The sequence below is a fragment of the Uloborus diversus genome, chromosome 8 (assembly GCF_026930045.1).
Source record: "Uloborus diversus isolate 005 chromosome 8, Udiv.v.3.1, whole genome shotgun sequence".
NCBI classification, from domain to species: domain Eukaryota; kingdom Metazoa; phylum Arthropoda; class Arachnida; order Araneae; family Uloboridae; genus Uloborus; species Uloborus diversus.
In genome coordinates, this window is record NC_072738.1 from 69435565 (window position 1) to 69458088 (window position 22524).

Below are 22524 nucleotides of genomic sequence, written 5' to 3' on the forward strand. Positions count from 1 at the left end.
AAAGTGTACCTGAAGGACAGTTTAGAAGCTGTTATACTTCTCTGGACCTAAGAGTACTTTAGAACAGCAATGTAGACTGGACATTTCAATTTGATTCCACACCAGTTCATACGGCCAAAAAGACAAGAGTGGTGCAAAGTGCATTGTTTTTGCCTTAATATCATCTTATGCTCTACTCGATACACCTCAATCCCATTTATTACACTGTATGGCCTATTTTAGAGTCAAAAGTCTACTCTAAACTACAGATAAGTTTGGACTCTAAACCAATTGCTTTATATGAAACATGATTGATTAAAGGACTTGCAGCCCCTGAATGAAAATTTCAATAAGCAGTTACACCTCTGTATTACTTCAAAAGGCGGCTAGTTTGAAACCAATTAATTTATTGATTGCTAAAGGTCTTCCCTTATCATTATTTTTTGTGTTTTGTTTAATTATTTTTAACAAAATTACATGGGAAATTGCTTCCTGGGTTTTTTTGCCGTACGCTGTACGTTTGGTTTTCACAGTAAGCAGAAATATAGTTCTGTGATTAAAGTTATGCTTGTTTATTTTATAATGAAGAAAAATAAATTCTTTACTTAGGATTATGGTTTATTTTTTATTTTTTTTCAAAAAGTATTGAAAGCTTTTTTGACCTATATGAAAGTTAGATTATCGTACAACAACTTGCATTATCACAGTCAGACAGTATTTTAACATACAAGTATAGGGTGGGGAGAGGAAATTGCATCAGAATTAAAGTATGCGAAATTTCTAATCACTTTTTGCTGAGAATTTCAATTAAAACTTCCTGAAAAGTTGAAAAAATTCATTTTTTCAATTTTTCCGGAGTGGAAGTTTATCCCTTCGGAAAAAAATGTTTTTTTTCCGTTTTTTCCGAAATTTTCTGGGTTTTTTCCGACTGTTTTCATCTCTAATCATGATATACATCGATTGAATAGATAGGCAAACCCTGGCGCTTTGAAATTTAAAAACGAAGTTAAAGAAAACGCTCTTATCCAGTCAAAATTAAAATTATCTAACTTCTTCTTTCTTGTGCTTATTGAACAAAAAATAAAATAAAATAAATATTACGTAAACTCGGCTTTACCTCTAAAGATCCTCCTTCCGAGAATCCCTGAAGAATTTCAACTGGTGGAAATCGCGGAGATAAAATGTATTACGAAAACTAGGCCAGAGAAATTATCGCATCTCGAATTATTAATGGGCTCGGAGAACCATTAAAGGGCTCCTGTCATTCCATATTGCTGGAATTCCTTCTTTTGTTCCATTAAATGAACATCATTGAAACGTGTTGCATTTCATTCAAAATAATTATCTGTAAGGGGAGAAGGATTTAGTTATATTGTTTACAAGTGGAATTTTAAAGGACATTAACGCTTACACTAACCCTTCTAATGTCGATTTTTGCAAATCGAACACATGAAGGTTACATGCAACTTATGACTTTTTATGCTTCAATTAATATTTATTAATTGTTTTAAATAGGAACAATAAGAAAACACTGTTTTATTTATTACGTTTAATAGACACCCGAAATAAAATTAAAATGAATTTGTAATGATATGACTAATTGTGCCTTTATTTTGTTTCTAAAAGTAAGTGTCGAAAAAACGCCATGCGTTTGCCGGAGTTGGTGCTGCGTTCGCCTTTCGATAAATATAAGAAGGAAAAAATTGATCCGTGTTAAAAGTATACACTATCTCTACATAGTATAAAATGAAGTCTCCGAAAAGCGTCTGTTTGTTTGAACGCGCAAAACGCGAGAACTACCCGGCCAATTTCGCTGAAATTTTCACAGTATCTTTCTTTCAGCCCTGGAAAGATTTGCAGACCGGTTCGAAAAAATCGATGAGTAGTTCCTTTTTATTCCAATTTAAGCCTAATTTTCACATAAATTCCCGAATATGGGGGTGAAAAATTACTTTCACATATTAACATTACCTATCGTTGGAAAAGGTAGAATTTTCTGCGTTCTACGCAATTTGCTTCAATGCTCTAACTTAATTACGACGAGAATTATTTGCGTTTTTAACTCGAATATTTTTAGGCTTAGCTGAAATTTAGGCACTACTTTCTTCATTTAATCTATCAATAAAAAGTGAAGGAATTGTGCCACAATTTTCTTTTTGACAGCATTGGAAAAAGCGATATTTTTTACTCCAGACACATCTTGACCTATGGTCGAAAAGCTAAGCTTCTATCTGGAAAGGAAACAAGTTACAAGCCTTTTTAAATTAAGTTCAAATAATCTCATTTCCATTCAAACTGTTAACCATTTTCTTTCGCATTTTAATTCCTTAACTTTTTTTATTTTGTGTTTTCATGGTTACGCTTTTCAAATCCATCTTTCTCGATTTGATTTCTTAAAAGTATTTTAATATTGTCGTCATTGTTTAGGAAGGAAATTTTGCATGATAATTTTTATTTATTTATTTAAGCATGATTGTTGAATATACGTCACTTGACAGATGTGGTGGACCGGGCAAAGCCGGGCAACGCAGCTAGCTTTTATCATATAATTCATCCCGGTAACAGAACAGTGTGACGGTACGACAAACGTCGTATACTCTTGAGAAAGTCTTCAGACTATTTTTTAGTGGGGAAGGGGAAAAAAAATATTTTTAAAGAAAAGAAATCTTTAATTTCAACGAAGGAGGATTTGTACCGTATTTCCTGGGATACAATTCACAGGTAGCCTTACGTGTAGTTTCTAAGAAAAGTGCATTATTTTCTCTGGCGCTGATTTGAATTTTACGATCAATCTAATGTCCGATTATCTTGATGACTATTTTGGGGTTTCTTAATCTGCGTTGTAGACTACTGAAAAAAAAAAAGAGTTCAGAAACATTATATTTAAACTCCGTTTATATTCTACGTTGGTATTAACAGTGTTATGAAACGGAATTTTTTACAATGCTGGTTACAATAATTATTTTTAACATCCTCTGCATAGTTATCTTTATAATAGTTACTGATTTAATTATACGTATATGAATGTGTGTGTGTATTGCAATACGTGCAATGCGGTTTATCAAAAGATAAAACTTAATTTCTAACACCAGATACAAAGGTAAACTCTAATGAAGTAATATTTAATTAGAACAAATAAACACTAGCAGTTTTAGGTTTGTAAAATTAATCGGAATTCTCGGCAAACAAATGTTATTATAATACACAAGAGAAATACACAAATGTTCAGAAAATAAATTGCAACTTGTTTGTGCTTGTTAAAAACTGACATAGGGTTATGATTTTCTATGTGATAATCATTTTGAGGAATTAACTGGGGAGAACACTAGGCCATTTCCTTTCGCCCAAGTTTTAGGCTTATGATCACTCACCCATCCGATTTGTCTGCCCAATCTTTACTTACCCCCTGAAAAATCAGAGGCTGGATCCGTCCTTGATTTCAGTCGCACACACGTAAAAATATTAGTAAATATTAAAGCAAAGCTTAAATAGTAAATATGTTAATTGCAATTAGTTCTAGTCTGAAGTATACCGATGTAAAGCATAACAAGTATATGGCGATTAAAAGTTTTAAAAAATGTTTTTAAACTAATGACTTTAATGAAGGAAAGCTTCGAAAACCTATACTGTTTGAAAAGTTTCAAAATCCCTAAATCGATAAATCTATGTTTGCTTAAGTTCAGACTTGAAATTAATGTGTTAACTTTACTAACAAAGGTAACTTTATTAAGAAAAGTAACTTTTTGCTAACTTGATTAACGAAAGTAACTAAAAAATTAATATTATCTTTTTAGTTTCTAACAACGATTAAAAAGAGTGTCCAACCATTTTACTTTAAACGTGTTGCAACTTTTTTAGAAAAGTAACCTTATGGAAGCTATTATTTCTTTTAGCGTTTAGCAATGATTGAAAAGATTGTCCAACTGCTTTACTTTAAACTTGTTGTAACTTTATTAACAAAAGGAACTTTGTAATTACTATTATTCTTTTTAGTTTTTAGCAACGGTTAAAAATATTGTCCGACCCACAAACGACAGAACAAATACAATAAAAGTTATCATAGATAGTACTAAAGTAATAAAGACATTATAAGTGATGAGTAGACTGCACATATGACAAACCACAGATAACGACTACCACGTTTAATAATTCTCAATCATGAGGGCTCATCTAAAATGAATCGAAATCGCTTCACTGAGCCAACAAGTCGATCAACAAGCTCAGGAGTTATAAAGCTTAGTCAAACCATCATCAAACCTTATCTGTAAGCATGCAAACACGTTGCCATTAGCTGTAAAGAGTTACGACAACGCCCCTGCCGGCAGAAACCCGAAACTGATGCTCCTAGAAGAGAAATATACTAAAGAAATACCATTATTTTCATCACTGATAAAACAAGAGAGCGCTTCTTTTTTCTTCCCGTCTCCAACTCTTCATCATCCAATCATCGCCAATCTTATATTAAGAGGTCTGTCTTATAAATTATCAAATACCTTGAGGTTATTTTTTTAGAGGATGCGCTAAGCAAGTGAACGATGGTAGAGAGATACGAAATAAATTTTAAGTCAACAGAACTAGAACTGATAACTTCGTTCTTCTACTATAAAATACATTTGTGTGAGTGTGCGAGAGAAAAAGACTATAAGTGTGTGTATGAAAAACAAACAATATTAAATTTAAGGATAGCTGCAGCTGTACGAGAAAAAATTTCGAAAAATTTACAAAATAATAAATTTAAAAACCAGGTACATCTAAGTTCAAAAAGTTTCATTAAGAGTTTAAAGCATCCGCTTTCCGATAAAATATGGTTTTAATCATAACATGATTCTAAATTCTTTTTATCAATCATTGGGAAACTAGCTCAAGTAAAAAAAGTATTTCCACATAAATACCTTTCAATCTGTCTCACATGTCACCACGAAAGGAGAATGTTAACATTGCCAAGTGAATGTGGACACATGTCAGATAAATCGGGAACGACCGAGTATTCGATTACATTCTAATACATTTGGACCATTGCTGAAAGAATAGGATGGTATATTGTTAATAATACTATTTATGTATCTAGTAACACTGGTTACATCATTATTATATATGCAAAGTATCAAATGTGAGAATATCCACCTTTCAAGAGACGAAAAAAAAAACACTCGATCTGTGAGCATCAAATCAGCCTATCAGGCTGTTCCCGCCGTTCACCATCAGCAAACATACGTAAAAAATAAAGATCACGAAATTTCTAAACTCAAATTTTTCTATTTTTAAAATTTATTTTATGAAGTTTTCCAGTATAAATGGAATGTCATTTGTTATTTAAGAAGAAAAATATTTTTCAATAACGAATGATTTTATAAAGATTAAATTAAAATTAAGCAAACATTTAAGCAGTAAGTCACTGCCCCAAAAACAGTGCTAAAGAATTTACCAAAGTTATTCAATGAATAAAAATTAAACTTATTTCCCTAAAAGGAACCTGATATAATTTATTTTAAAAAATCATGAACAAATCGCATTAACAATGATTGCTTCTAAATTGATTACTTTATTGGCATATAATTAAATCCGTTAATTATGACCTACCATAAATAACAAGCACATATTACATGCAGTACACTTTTTTTTTTTTTGAAAGAATGTTACTTTTAGGATTTATTTATTTTTTTCCTTACAGTGGTTTGCTTTCTGATTGGAACTGAGTGGGAAATTAATTTTTGTTTTGTTGCAAAATAAACCCCGAATTATCGAGCATGCCGGAAAATTCGAATATCTCGGCATGTTGATCAACCTCGCCTTTTCCCGGCATGCCGGATAATGCGAGGTAATACTGTAATTAAACATGAATATCAATTTAAGAGAACAATTCTTTCACAAAATTACAATAGGGGAGACTGGGTCCAAGTATATAAAGGGTAACGTTAATGCAAGGGCTTTAATGCTTTTGTACATATGCGCCCAGAATTGAGAATTTCATGAAAAGCAAACTACTTATATTTTTACGGCATACGTACGCAGGAACTTTTTTTTATTGAGAGAGAGAGAGAGTTTTTCATAAAAAAAACTGTTTTTGGTGTAAAAAAGTAATTTTTATAGTTTGCTTTCAACTGTCCTATAAAGAGAACTAGTAGTTAAAGCAGATACTAGTGTGTTCATTGAATAGGAGGCAGATTTCATGTATTAGAAAATGCTTATATTAAAAGGGGGGTCAGTTTTTTAGTAAATGTAATGACGTTGTTTCCCTCAGATAAATTCATCGCCCTTGAGTCAAGTGGATACCGTGTAATAATTTCACTCACAAATTCTTGGGGTGTCTTTTCTTTCCCAGAAATGCTAAAAAATGACCAAAAAAAAAAACTCAAATGTGAGAAATTCCTCTTGATATGTGTGAAAAGTGAAAGAGTATTCCGGAGAAGATAGCCATACCTATGTGTGTATTAAATGTAAAATAAATTTACGTTTTGCGATTAAATATTATTGATTTTTTTAACTAGTGAGACTGAAGTAACAAGCCATCATCTATCAATGTAAGTTACTAAGATCAAGAAAAAAAATTCTACAAAAAACTTTTTAAAAAAGTCAGGTACAACGACTGAAACCGTTGCGAGAACCTGCATTAGACACTAACAAATGCATCCATTTTGAAAACAACGACTTCAACAAACGCTTTAGGTAATCCATATAATTTTATCCTTTAACGAAACAATCCATTGGCTTAATTCTTTTTAATGACGTGCACCTCGTTTGTGTAATAAAGGGCTTCGAGAGAGGACGGTTCCGTCCCCATGGCAACCATTCCCATCTTCCAAACAAAAGACATCACCTGCGTTCCGACGGCTTGGGAGGATTCTGAGTTTTCGCAGACGAAACTTCAAGAATTTAGTAAAGGCTGGATACGAGATTTGCGTACGTGAGAGCTCAGATATGAGCCATTTTTATTTTTAAAAGCATATCACTGTAGTAGAACAATTCTTTTTTTAGAGGGGAGAGGGTATGTAATAACTACATTTTTTAATAATATCTTTTTTTTTTAGAAGAAGTGAAAAGTAGATGAATAAACGCATAAGTGCAAGATAAGTTAATAAGCAAGCAAATAATAAAAATGTGGAGAGAAAAAAATAAATTCTTCAGAACACATAGATAAAAAAAACTGGTTGTCAACTTTGTAACAACCATTTAAAAACTTTTATGAAACGCTTAAATGTTACGTGTGCTACCTGGGTAAGCATTTAAATTTGACTCCATTGCGTTAACGTACAAATCCGAAGGAAAAATTATGGACAAGTATTTCGAAGTCTCAGGAAACATCTATGTCCACAGATCATTTTGTAAATAGCGTATATTAAAGAAACAAATCCAGAGTAAAAATTTGTGTCAAACATTTCAAAGTTCCAGACAGCCTCTGTGTACAGACCATTTTGTGAATAATAAATTATACATCAGGGAAAAAAATAGAGCTGAAAATTATTGTACAAGTATTGCGAACTCCAAAGAAACATCTATGGTTGTCGGCCATTTCGTTAAGAGTGTATGCTTAAGAAACAAATCCGCAGTAAAAATGTGTCAAACATTTCAGGGTCTCAGAAAGTCTCTGTCATCATACCATTCAGTGGATAGAGTATACTTGAGAAACAAACCCTCAGCAAAAATTTGTGACAAGCATTTCAAAGGCTCAAAAAGTCTCTGTCCAGATAACATTTTGCGAATAATGTACATACTTAAGAAACAAATCCTCAGAAAACGTTTGTGACAAGCATTTCAAAGTCTCAGAAAGTCTCTGTCCACGTTTCATTTTGTGAATTATATATACTTAAGAAAAATATCTGCAGTAAAAATTTGTGACATGAGTTTAAAAGTCTCAGAAAGTCCTCTGTCCGCATACCATTTCGTGAATTATACTTTGGAAACAAATATTTAGTAAAAATTTGTAACAAGCATTCCAAAGTCTCGGAAAATCAGTCCACATACCATTTTGTGAAGAATGTATACCTAGGAAACAAATCCTCAACAAAAATGTATGGCAAGCATTTCAAAGTCTCCGAAAGTCTTTGTCCACGTACCATTTTGTGAATAATGTATATTTAAGAAAAAAGTCCGCCTCAAAAATTTTAGAAAGGTATTTAGAAATATCTACGGTGATAAGACAAAAGCAAAATGTCCGACACTAAAACAAATTATAATATTTTTATTTGTTCTCATTTTTGCGTGCACTGAAGAAAAAAATACGATGTTCTAAACGAATTTAGTAAAACACATGTCTGCGCTTGAGATCTGTAAACGACCGACAATATTTACTGAACTTAAAACAAACCATTAAATTTCTGGTACATTTAACTTCAGCATCCTAAATTGTTTTCGCCGAGAGGAGCATTAAATTCAACATCTGGTGTTAGCCTCACGAAAGTATATTAACGTTACGGTTAGAGATACGGCTTAGCTTGATAATGGGACTGCTTAATGCTTCTCTCAGTTCTCCTGTTAATGACTTGAGGAGAAAAAACACCAATTGATACTGCTCGAAGAAAACATTTTAACAAAGTGGTTTGATTTTCTTTGTTTCAAGTTCCTTTTTGAGAATGCTAAGAACAGAATCAAAATCAAAACTGCTGTATAAAAATAGCTATTACATAATCCTCATACATATAATAGCCGATGATCGAGAAACGTACGTGTTTCAACAATGAAACTCGCGCCATGGCATGATAATTTAAAAATATGTTTTGGCAATGGTTGACATGCAGGGAAAGACTTAATTGGGACAAGGCTGAACTCGATCTGGCAACTTAACATTTTTACTAGTAAGACTGTGTCATTTCAGGGGAATGAAGAAACGAAAAAATGGTCAACAATGAACGCTACCTACTGGAGTTTAGGGTTAATCTACTGGAGTTAGGGTTACAATTTCAACTATCAAAATATCACCAAACAGGCAATGGCTTCATTCAATATAAAAGCAATTTTCATTCATCATACCTTGACAGGCGACTTTCTAGTTCTAAAATAAGCATGGTGCTTTTGCACCATGTACAAAAATGTAATCTGTATACACGCAACTTCTATTACAGAAGTCTGAGATGAAAATTAAGATATAAAAGGGGACAGACCGCCTCGTCTGGGAGTTAGAGAAGTCTGACTGCGATGGGGAGATCCCGAGTTCAAATCCGAACCGGGCATAGATGTACTTTCTCTCTCCTGTTCTTTCTTTGTGGGAATGTGTTGTTGTGCTGTGAATGGTTGTCTACCTTAAAAACGAGTCTTTATGGCATGTGTGTATTGTAGAAGTCGGACTTCACACCAAATTACGGTACAGTTGGAAAAGTGAAGCAGCGCATCCCAAATTGCCAGTTTAGCTAGTACATGTAGGGAGCAACAAAATTAATGTCGATTTTCAAACAGATAAATTAGTACCGTTTTAGTGTTTTGTATCAATGATTTTGTTACTCTTGTTATCAACATCCTTCAGTCCTCTAGTGTGCAAATTTTCAGCGTGGGCACTTTGGATACTAGCCAAATTTTAAGGTTTTTTATAACGTAGCGAACAGAATACAGATAAATCAGATGGAGAAGTGTCGGTTGAATATAGTATGTGAGAAAACCCAGTGCAATTTAGTAATTGTTTCTAGGGTCGTTTTAAGCAGTGTGATCGTACATAATTATGTTTCACAATCAAGCTTTTCTGCTTATAATCGCTGAAATATACTCACACTACCCCACTACCCATTGCACCATCTGATTTCCCTCTATTGCAATCGCTACAATAATTTCCACACAACAGATGTTGAACATTTAACTGGTGTCCAATGCTGGAGAATCTGCGTTACGAACCCTATAGTAACGAGTCTGACGCCATATCGATCAGGCCAATACGGCCCAACTGCAAAAATAGTAGTTTCTGGGAAGTAATTTCTAAACAGTAGCTTCAAAAAGAGTTATTGAATCATAAAACAGTTCTCTACAGCGTTCTAAACATTTTCTTGCAAAAAAAGATCAGTACGTTTTTATTTCATAACCTTATCAGGAAAGTGGAGCACTGGGATTTCTAGTTTTATCTCTCTCTCTCTCTTTCTCTCTCTCTCTCTTTCTCTCTCTCTCTCTCTCTAAGTCAAATATACTAAAAAAAGTGAAGTCGCCCAAATTTAACACTCCCGACTTAAAGTTTCAAAATAACTGACTAGCTAAGTTTAATGTCTAAAAACTAAACTCGATAGTCCGAATTCAATGCAACACTCCCTTTTGACATCAAAAAAAGCACATACAATTCTTAAAGCATCATACGAAAAAGTTTTATTTATTAAATTTATGAAGATGAAAACTAAATTTTTAATTTGAAGCAATCGTTTTCATAACATTTCTATTCTGACAGCGTTGAAAAATCCGGAATATTTTCCCCGCCATATTTACCGAGTTTCGTGACGAATACCAATTCACAGGAGAAAATTCGCTATCTTCCAAAAAGCGCACGAATTCCGGTGAAGCAGAAAAGATGGGCTACTAAGCTTTGCGTAAGGAACGAAAACAGAAGGCCCCTAGGGGAAAGACGTTCATTATAAACGAATTAGACGTAGTTCACAGCGTTCGAAAATAGACTGGCTAAAAAGAAAAAGATCAAAACACCTGCAAAAATACTTTCTAAAAATTTAGTATCCTACCAATTATATTAATGGATATTATTGAATTTTGAATATTGATGTTATGTATGCGATAAATGTCTACAAAAACAAATTTTTTAGCTATGTATTACATGACTACTTTTACATGAAAAATTATTGAAAGGATTTTTTATAAGTTGAGGTCCATAAGTAGCTTTTATTGAATAGTCATGATTGATTTCAGTATTCTATCGTTTACTGCTATGTTACTTGATGCAGTGAGAAGCAAAGGAATGTAAGTGGACATTTTCAAAGTTTGAATAAAACGCGCTTAAAGATAACGTCATAGGAGGGCTTTTATTGATTTTTTTTTTCTAAATCATGCTGTACAGCAGCACCTACCGGAGCTACTAGTACTATCTCTTGCCCCAAGACAGAGAAGAAGTTCTCCGTCTATTTGCACTGGATATATCTAAATTTTTAATTTTGCCACTTATATCCCTTTGCTTCTCACTGCCTCAATTGGCCTTGTGATAATACAATTAGAATTCCTCTTATTTCGTTTTAAATAAAAATGAACTCTCTTAAGGTTGGGGATGTTGTATTAGAGCTGAGCTATATTTCATTTTAATAATTTTTTCTTTTCAAACGTACGTTATAAACAGTCCTCTGTATCTATTCGAAAATTCAAACTGCGCTCAGTGGAGAAAATAATTTGAATTTGTTCTTTTTAGAAGCTGAGGTCGGAAATATTTGCATGTAAGGATGTAAGGAGGTGAATTTTGAATTCAACTCCTTTTATGGAATCATTTACCTCAGAGTGCTTCCATTTACCCCAGCGACTAAGGAGTAAATGGAAACAGTTTTCTTTTTCTACAAGATAATTCAGCTCCTTATACCCCTATACCCCCAAAGAGTTTCTTTTTACCCCAGCGACTAAGGGGTAGATGGAAACCGATTTCTTTCCCCATAAATTTGATGCAGGTAGATAATCACAAGATAATTTACCCCCTTATACCCTCCTTTACCTCAGATAGTTTTTTTTTTTTTTATCCCAGCGACTAAGGAGTAAATGGAAACCGTTTTATTTCCCCATGAGGTTGATGTAACTTAATAATCGAAATATAATTCACCTCCTTATACCCTCATTTACCCCTTTACCTCAGAGAGTTTCTTTTTATCCGAGCGACTAAGGGGTAAATGGAAACCGATTTCTTCTCCCACGAGGTTGATGTAGGTAAGTTTGATGATGTGGGCAGGCATCACGTTGGATGGCCCTACACCCCTCCATGTCATTGAAAGAGGCTCTGTGACAGCTGTGAGGTATAGGGATAAGATCATGGAGCCCTATGGTTGTCCCTTCAGGGCTGCTATTGACCCTGAGTTCATTTTAATAACGATAATGCAGTTGCACATAAAGCTCTTTTGGTCAACGAACTTCTGGAAGGGAAGATGCTCGCCGGATGGATTGGCCAAGAAAATCTCCAAACTTCAACTCAAAAGAGTATGTCTGGGACCCTCTCGGGAGGGCGATAGTAACTCGCAAACCTTTTCCAAAGACTATTCATGGCCTGAGAACTGCGCTGTTAAGCGAGTGGGGACGATTGCCTCGAGAACGCACAAACGACTGATTTCAAGTATAGAAACACGCTACATGGCCTATATATCTGTTGAAAAGAATCATATCCCTTTCTAACCCAATTTTATGCTCAATTTTGCAACCGCTGTTTAATACCTTCCAACTCTAATTACTGTTGTTCATGATCATGAGGGTATATTTGAAATGTTGTATGGTTATTTGCTTTGTATTGTATCAATGAATGTACATTCCCAATTTCATTAAAATCGAACACGTAGTTCTTGAGATATCTGACCAAATTTGAAAATTCTCTTAATTTTGTACACTAGAGTAGCTGATTGCCATTTGTAAATGTAATCGCAGACTGATGAATGTTTTCGACTTTTTCAGGTGTCGAGTGCCTTTACAGGAGACAGACGTCTTAGAACAAAATAAAGAAAGGACCCGGGTCGAGATGCGGGACGAGAACCGGCTCGAAATCCCCGAAGACCCATTCACTCAGGAACCACACCGACGGATATCACTCTGCGGAGGTAAGGGTTTGACCATTCTAAATGACACAAAAACATGTTGCTAAGCGACCCCAAAGCAATGTTGCACTAGCAACCTAAGTGACCCCAAATTAATGCTGGACTAGCAATCTAAGCGATTCCAAAGTAATGTTGCACTAGCAACGGAAGTTACTGCAAAGTAATGTTACACTAACAACGGAAGCGACTCCAAAGTAATGTTGCACTAGTAGCCTAAGCGACTACAAAATAATGTTGCACTAGCAACCTAAGCAACCTCAAAGTAATGTTGGACTGGCAAAAGCGATCCCAAAACAATGTGGCTGTTGCAGGGGATGGTGGAAGACGGGATACAATGAAATAAATTTAATCATTCTAGTTTTAGTCAAAAATTTTACTAGCACACAAACAAAATAAATGAAAAAAAATTCCCATATAAACTTTTTTTAATAGGTTTTAAACAAAATTTTTATTAAGGAAAAACAACAATATGTAAATGTTAGGGCGTCAGTGCCTAGCTGGCATTGTTCTCAGCTAGGTACAGACGAAGGGGGCAATTGTTCTTGAAACTGGTCTGCCTATTTAAACGTTTTAATTTGCACCTATTGACGTTGCACTTATTTTAACATCTTCAGCTCAAAGTATTTGATTTTAAAAATAAGTAAATATCTAACAATTTTTCATTACAATACGTGTGTCGAGGTACAATGAAACTGATCCAACGGTTTCTTAAAATCTAATATCGTTTTCAAAACTTCTTGAGTCCGACAAAAACCTCTGTAATTGTAGAGATGGCAGTTTTGGAATATGGCCCCCAAACTAGCAAATTCGCCACTGCGAATTAACTGGTTTGGCGTACAGCTTGTACTGTAAGTCATAACATTCAATAAAGATTAAATTTCATGCCGAAAAAAATCATTTTTTTCAGAATCACAATATTCAGCCATAGTCGATGATTTCTAAAAAATAAAGAAAGAAAGAAGGAAAACGTAAATACGTACTACAGTGGATGTAAAACTGAAAGATTTACTACATGCACTTGAGTGACAACTTTCTCATTGGATAAAACGTTACATTTTTGTTTGAAAAAAACAATTTTTATAATGTTGCAGAGAGGAAACCGAAATTTCATTGACCAAAAATGCTTTTCGGCAGTGTACGAATTAGAAAGCCAATGGAACAAAAGTCTCATGTTAGACAATGCCAAGCGATTGTCTAACATGAGACTTTTGTTCCAAAGATACAACAAACATGACAGAAAATATTCTAAAAAAATGTCTGGTGAGGATATTCTCCTGTTTCGTAATAAATCAAAAGGGTACTTTACACATTCTTGCATCAAATGAACAAATAAAAGCTCAAAATAGGCGATAAATTTGGTAACAACTTTCAAATTCTCACCAATACTTTCACGTTTTCATTTTGACAATAAGAATGATTTCTTTAAATAAAGTTCCATGGTTTAGTCTCCAATAACAAACGTCTTCTTTGTTGCCGATTCCGAAACCTCAATACCACCTTGTGGAAAGGCGCATCAATAAATGAATGCTTCTATTCGACCTCAGACTGAAGATTCGGACAGGTCAAGCCGATTTCTTTCTGCTATATGACGTCACCCGATTCTTCAGATACAAGCATCCGTGAAAGAGAATCATTTTGATCGATGCGTTCGACCGTTATTTCGGATGTCGCAGGGAGGTCACAACGATTTTATCACAACCGTCCGCGGGACAGACATTATCGGAATATTTTGACGCAGTGTCTCCCAAAGCGAATGCTTCACTTCATAAATCAACCCGAGTGAAGAGAAACGATTACGATAAACTCAATCAACAACGCGAACCCAAAATGTACTTTTAAATCAGTGTTATCTTCTTTTTATTTTTTATCATGAATATTTTTGAAATATTTGAATATGATTGTAGACGGTTATAGCTTTTTAATAGTTCCGTATAGTAAATCATTAGTAATCATTATCATGTCATGTACGTTCTGTCATGTCCCATTCATAAACATAGTACATGTGTTATTTATACAAAAGTTGATTTTAGTTCGGTAAAACCGCTGATTCACCTTTGGCAGAAATTAAAGTTTTTTCCCGTAATTTCTTTGACATTAACTATGAATTCGTTTCCATGCAGATCAAAATCTTTAAGGCTTAATGCGAGAAAAATAAGTTTTCTCCAACATTTTAGTCTTGTAATTGTCGTATAAAGAGGGCATATCAAAACTAATCGTGTGTTTTGCGACTGGGGAAAAGCATATCTTGCTATTTACTTTTTGGGGGGAGGGGTTCCTCGCGGCACATGCGATTTTTTTTTACCAGACCGGATTAATCACTTAGGGTCTTTAGTGTTGTCACTAATTATGAGACTGGTGTGTGCGTGCGTATGTCTGTGTGGGTGTGTGCAGGGTTCTGTTTTAACGTTTTTCTTGGATGACAAAAACATTCTACGCTGCAATGTTCCATGGTAGATGAAATGTTCCATGGTAGATGCAATGTTCCATGGTAGATGAAATGTTCCACAGGTTAGCGCTAAAACACCTTCAACACGACGGTGAACATGTACTTACTTCCAAATACAATAAAACACTAAAGCAAAAGTTAAAGCTCCAACAGCGCAGAGCAAAATAACAATTCACAGGTTGCTAACAACTAAAATCTGAACTATAATTAAACATAACATCTGAACGAGCTAATCTAAAACATCGAACTTCTGAACGATCTAACTAAAACATCGGTGCGACTCCCTATTTATAATTTCGGTAAATGCAGTGTTCCAGTAAATTCTAGAGTTATCTGCTAGGTTTAAAACGTCGTCAAGTCTGGCAACATTTAGCGATTTCTCGCCAAATTTGGCACAAAGAGTGAAACTATCTTGGCGACATCTCACCAATGATTCGCCAAACCCCATTGACTCCTATGTTAACGCTAGTGTAAAGCAGGGAAAAACAACACACAAGTTACTACAAATATAAAGTATGATAGAAACGCTAAATTTAGAAAGATTGTTACAAATTAAGCACATAAAAACACAAAAAGAACATCTATTTACAAAATTTGTAACAATATGTTTTCTCTGAAACATCTTATACATAACTTCTCAGCAAGCAGTGCCCCTCTCTAGCTTAATAATTATTCTCGCGCCTTTCTCTAGGAGCGTTCTAAATAACATACATCGTCCTTGACTCCAGAAACGATGGAATGTTCATCTTTCGCCCCATCGTGTTTGTTATGCGAGTGGGGCTAATAAAGATTTAGGCACTCACGACCCCTCCATATTGGAGACAGCCCGGAGCTATCTGGGAAATAAATGGATCCAGAAAAGTTTCCCGAATGGATTTCCGCCGCTCGAAACGGTCGCTGCCAGAAACGAAAGCTTCATATCTGGCTCGAACACGGGATTAAAGTCGGGACAGCAGTTAGGTGGGATGGATTACGTCGATCCAAACAACGGTAGTTACGCTCTAAATTTAACATTCATAACTAGAACATGTTCTGAGGCTCGCCGCGGGAATTCATTCCCAAGCTTGAGTGTTGCCATCGCAATTGTCAAAGATGGGAATACGTTGTTTCGTTAATCCATTTGCTTGGTAAAAATTGCTGTAAAAATTTGATAGTGGCATCGTGCTTTGGTTAATTAATGTTGTGATTGTGTTTTAGAATTTGTTAATGCTTAGACTGCAAGGAGAATTTCTGATCAAATAACAAATGAAATATAGATACTAATTAATTTTCAAAAACTTAAAAATACGTGGAAAATGTAATGCTTTTTAAATATTCATAGACTTCATCTTTTTAAGTATTATGACAAATTCAACCAAGCTGAGATGCAAGAACTGTCCCTCGGAATTTTTTCAGAAATGTAGTCTTGAAAACGCAGTTGTAAGCACATCTCTTAACACTTTGGTGATAGGTATAGGAACTTTGTACAGGAAATTTTTCGAAGTTTCCAAAAATTCAATTTAGACGATCTTGGATGATATTTGATGCGGTTCGGAAGCTTTCCCCTGGAAAGTTTTTTTAATTGAAGTCCAAAAGTGAAAAACAAATGCAATTATAGGACACCTTTGATGGCGTTAAGGTAAGGGATAGGGTTTAGTACATTCTGGAATTATTTAGCAATGAAAGTTCCAAAAAAAAAATTTTTGAGACGATCCTCCAGGATGTTATGGAAGGATCTTTGGCAATTTATAAAACGGTTAGTATCTGAAATCAATCGGCCCCTCCTTGAATACCTTCTGGATCCGTCCTTGAACTTCAGTTTCTTGTGCTAAATAATGGTAGGAGCTTTGACAAAGGGATCCTTGTAACTCTCTGAACCCCCTATAGCCACAGACACATTTCATTCATAAAACCTTAGGCAATTAAGGAAATCCTTTCAAATCATCTTAATATTGCTCAAAATTACTACAATTTATAAAGTTTCCTAATTTCTTCTGATTAAAATTTTATCTCCGAAAAAATTCACACGTACATTTTCTTTCTTTAGAATTAAGTAATTTCTTCCTTTTTCATTCAAACTGAAATAGACTCAATATTTTTTTTAAACGTATTTGTTTTAGCGTGTGAAAGTTCCAAACTAGATAACTTTCACATTTTGACACTTCCCGCAAACAAGTATATTTAAACCCTCAACAAGTTGGTTTGTAAGTAGGTCAACTGGTCAGTTTCAACCGTTGTCACACACGAGCAGAATTTAAAATGCAATTTTATAGGTTTGAAACTAAATAAAAACACATTCTCAAAAAAACAGCAATCAAATAACGGCAAACGAATTTATTTTAGCATATTAAACTTAGTTAACACCGTAGGAAATCATATCACATAATTATTACCAACAAACAAATATTAACAAAAGATTATTACCATAAGAGGTACGCACAATGGATTCCAGTGCCCTAGAAGTGTTGCATTCAAAAGCTTCCAGAAAGTTTAAAGACACCAGTGAAAAGCTTCAGCAAAACACGTATATAAATGAAAATGGAAATCAACTACTACTAATTGAATTTCCCACAAAGGACGGGAGAAAAGGAAGAGAAATAATAGAAGAAAAGAAATTTGGACAAAAACATCCCGCTTCTTTCTTTAGGGAGGAACATTCTTTTCCTTCCATTGACAATTTTCAAATAAAAGGAGATAGTCAGCTACCGTAAGTAAAAGATCCGTACTATTGTTTTCTCGAATGGAATGTATTCAGGTGTCTAATCAAATATTATTACACCTCGTACGATTAGCGTATAATAAAGAAAGATGCGTGTTTTTAAGTATGAAAAATTCTAATTGCGCCGAATTTACTAATTTCAATTTTCATGATCGTTGGGAGAATCTTTACTAATAATAAAGCAAAAGGCCACTCTGTCTGGATGTCTGGATCTCGGTAACGCGCCTAGCGCGTAGACTGTTGGGCCGATTTTCATGAAATTTGGCACAAAATTATTTTGTAGCATGGTGTGCACCTCGAAACGATATTTCAAAAATTCGATTTTGTTCTTTCTCTATTCCAATTTTAAGAATATTTTACAGCGAAAATTACCATAACATGAACGAGCAAATTACCATAACGTGGACGAGCAAATTACCATAACATGGGAGAGCAAATGAACCTAGCTAATTGACGAGAAATTCATCATCCATTATTTGTAAATATACAGGCGAATCAAATGACCTTTTAATTTTCTACTACGGGTAAAGCCGTGCGGGTACCGCTAGTAATTTAAAAAAAACTCAATACTACTAAACACACAAACCTGAAATTATTGTATGTAGCATAAAAATCCCGTTTTAAATTTCACAGCTGAGGCGGTATTTTCTAAGCATTATTTAACTTCTATTTCAATTTCTGTTTTTCTTTTAAATTGTTATTTATTAGTTTTTTCAGCATTGTTATCATCATTTCTCACGTAATTTATTTAGAAATCAAAAGTTTATTTACATTATTCATAAACATGTCTCAAGAATTTATTAATTTCTTTAAAATATTAAATTATTCCCATACTTCCTTCTACAAAGCACAAGAATATTTTATTTTCGAAAAAAAATTCACTTAAATTTCGGCTTAAATTACCATTTTATTCACGCCAAAATGATTGTTGAATAGCTTTTCTGGCCCGTCCGCTCGTGCATATGTCATTTACGGACGTATGAACAATCGAAATATCCATTTTGACGATTCCGGATTTAATAAATTTTAGGAGTTTTCTCATATTCTATGAAAAAGATTCGTGTCAGGCAGCTGAAATTTTCTGACTAATAAATAAACCAAGGCTGCATGAGTTCTCACATTTTCTTTCATCCTCATATATATAGTAGCCAATGATCTAGTAACCTACGTGTTTCAACAATGAAACTCGCGCTACGGCATGATAATTTGATAATATGTTTTGGTAATGTTTAACGTGCAGGGAAAGGCTTTATTGTAATAAATCTGAACTCGATCCGGTAACTTAACTGTTTTACTGGTCAAGACTGAGTCATTTCAGGGAATGAAGAAACGAAAAAAGGGTCAACAATGAACGCTATTTACTGGAGTTTAGGGTTAATCCACTGGAGTAAAGGTTAAAATTTCAACTGTCAAAATATCACCAAACAGGCAATTGCTTCATTCAAATATAGAAAAAATTTTTACCCGTCATACTATGACGGGTGATTTTCTAGTTTAATTATAATTGCCTACATTCGTATTATATTTTAAAACATTTAAAATTAATTTTTTTGAGTGCTTATATCCTTATGTTAAAAAATTTATCCAGTGCTTTTGGAGAGTAGCATAATCTTTTAACTTTTTGTTAATATTATTGATAGCGAATAAGTTATTTTCTGCATTAAAAAAAAATGGATACCAGAGAGGGCAAAAATGGTTACCATTTTTTGCGACTCTGGTAGCTACTGGCTACTATTTAGAAATCTCATTCTACAGCTTTACGTACAAGTAAAGTGTGGTCCAAATTAGATTTTTTCAATTCCAAAAATATATTCATGTCACTAAGGAACAATCGTCTGCAGCATCTCATTTTGAAGTTTAATACGTGAGCCCATTTCTCGTTTTAAAAAAAATAAGAGATTCAGCGATTTTAAAGCAACGGTTCTTACTGGAGCGCCATCTATTTGTTCACGGTTCGGAATTTTACGGCGGAGGAAATGATGTTTAGCATAAACCCCGTGCGAAGTTAGTTGACATAAAATTCGTCCGAGTCTTCCGGAGTTTTTATTCCGCAGACGATAGAAGAGGAGCTTATGAGAGGGAAAGGAGCTTTTTTACTTGTTTATTATAACGTTATTTCGGAACGGAGGACCATAAAAAACGTAAAATCATAATATTGCCTATGCGCCGAAACACTTTTATAACTTTTAAAGATACTGAATTTCCGGCGCTTCAGTAGAACATTAAACAATACTGGCGCCAAGCAATGAAGTTTCTAGACTGATCTAGAAAAGCTCGTTCTGAGCTATAAGAGCCTAATACAAAAAATTTCTTGTACCATTGTCGAGTTTTGAAAAATACAAAATATTTTAGTCATTCTATAACGAATCTAAGAAAAACAATTTTTTTTTTGCTCAATGTTCTTTTAGATGGCAACAAAAAAACATTTTTCCCCAACTGCAATGAAGGCTTTTTTCTGTAGTACGAAAAAAAAATCCGATTTCGTAAACTGTCCCTGCTTTCCGGTACACTCTTTTAATTAGAAAGATACTAATACCTTACTACGTCTCTCTCTCTCTCTTTTGCTTACTAGTTAGTTCTTAAATTATAATTCGCAACGAAAACCACTTCTATTATTGTTATTAGTATTATTATTATTAATAATATGGTTATTGTTATTATTATCAATCTATTTTTTATATTTTATCTATTTATTTATTTATTCCTATATTTATTTATGTTTTTTCATATTTATTTATTTTTTTAATGATTTTTTTTCTTGATTTACGCTTTGGTACTTGCTTTCAAAAGTTATGACTGCGTTATGAGACGATACTTTCTACAAAGCAAATGTCATATCAAATAAAGATGTACTTTTTATGAAATTCAAGTTGGATTAGCACAAGTATCATGATACGTTTTCCTGCGCATGAATCTGACAATTATTATCGTTGCTCGAAAAGAAACTTGAGAAAACGTTTATCAAATTTTTTTTGCAATCCATTCAATTACAAACTTTAAAAGTAAATTTAACTTAAATTTGACTGTATTGACAAATTTACGAAAACACTTCCAACTAAATTGGACACAGTGAAACCTTGTTTGTAAATTTAAAAATTTACCATCACGTAAACTATATAATGTCAGTTTTCCAGCATATTAGTCTGATAATGGTTGTTATTTGTATCAAAATATTCGATTTGCAATTAGAAAATTCAGTATGTCATAGCCAAAGATTCCTAAAAATATCTCATTATTATCTGTAATTTGTGTGAAACATATAATTAAAATTTGTAACCAGACAGAGTGGAGTAGTGGTTAGGCGTTGACCATTTACACCCCAAGTCACGGTTCTAACCCTCCACTACAGTGGATTTCCAGCATGTAGAAAATCTTCAGAGTCCATGTCGCATGATTATGCAGGACGTTAAAGATTTTCCATTTGGGTATGGCACTTTCGGCTAAACTAAATTCCCAGTGCAATTCTACATCATGAGAAGTCGTCCATCTGCTTAGAAACTATGGGCGTTAAAATTCTGAAGTGGCAATGGCAATCCGTCGATGGTGGTGCCACATGAAAGTATAAAATCTGTACCCCTGGGCACAGAGGGTGAAAAATCAAATGCACAGCCCTATTAGAAATACAACGATTTGTGTCAATAAAATCTAGATTATTTCACATGTTCGAAAAAAAATATCTCTTTCGGCGATGATTAGTTGAATGTAGGTAAATGCACTCATAAACTCAACAAGTAAAAATTCTATTTTTAGACAATAACAGTTCTTTCCAACCTCTCCCTTTCAACATTTTATCTATACAAATAAAACAAAGAATATATTTATATGTATGAATGTATATTTATATTTTCCCTATACAAATCCAGTTTTCGTCGAATCTGGACCACATTTGGCAGGGAGGTACTTGGGCACCCGAGAAGGAACGACCTAGCTTGATCTGTTTGCTTGATTTGCTCGCGTATGTGTGTCATCCTTTTTGAATGATGAACAATCCTTGTTTAACTCCAACATACATTTTTGACATACACTGTGATCGTTTTCTAGCTATATTTTTAATGTATGCAAGTATTATTGAATTTTTAAAGCTATTGCTTACACTACCATCGTTTTTTACCTATTTTGCGGATTATCAGCGATATTCGCTTATCCGTGGTTACTGTGCTACTCTATTCCACGGATAATCGGGAATTTACTGCATTTGTTTTTTGTGGGACCAAAATCTGGTATATAACTCATATTGTCGACTTCTATTGAGGAAACGAAGGGGGTCTAAGTCAACTCATATCTGATCGAGGTACGTATCGGTGCGGAGTGAAGCTGCTGACATAAACATCAATCCATCAAGTTTACGCTGAATGGCAAACACCCCCCCCCCCCCAAAAAAAAAAAAAGGAAACAACTCGTTCGAAAAACCGAGTCACTGATGCAAAATGATTAGCAGTAAAAACAACTTTACGAGCTGCCATGAATCTAAATTTATGAGCGGGGATTATCATTTAGCTTACGACGGATGCTCGGATGAGTTTGATGTGGACTCAGTTGACTTCGTGAATATTGCCTGGTAATAAACTACAGTAGAATTTTATATTTAGTCAAAGAATTTGATGTTTTTCTCGCTTTAAATAACATATATCCAGATAAACTTGAGAAACTGCATTTGTATTCAATTGGAAATTGTTCTTCAGTTATTTATCGTTAAGGTGTCCAGGACA

General features: G+C 34.1%; 1 protein-coding gene across 1 annotated transcript in view; it reads left to right on the forward strand.

Annotated features, from left to right (window-relative positions):
- LOC129228143 (CD151 antigen-like) overlaps nt 1–22524 on the forward strand; it is a 267763-nt gene that overhangs the window by 196788 nt on the left and 48451 nt on the right. Inside the window, exon 3 of the mRNA XM_054862789.1 lies at nt 12532–12674. The gene's annotated coding sequence lies outside the window, so the exon portion shown is untranslated. The remainder of the gene's footprint in view (nt 1–12531; nt 12675–22524) is intronic.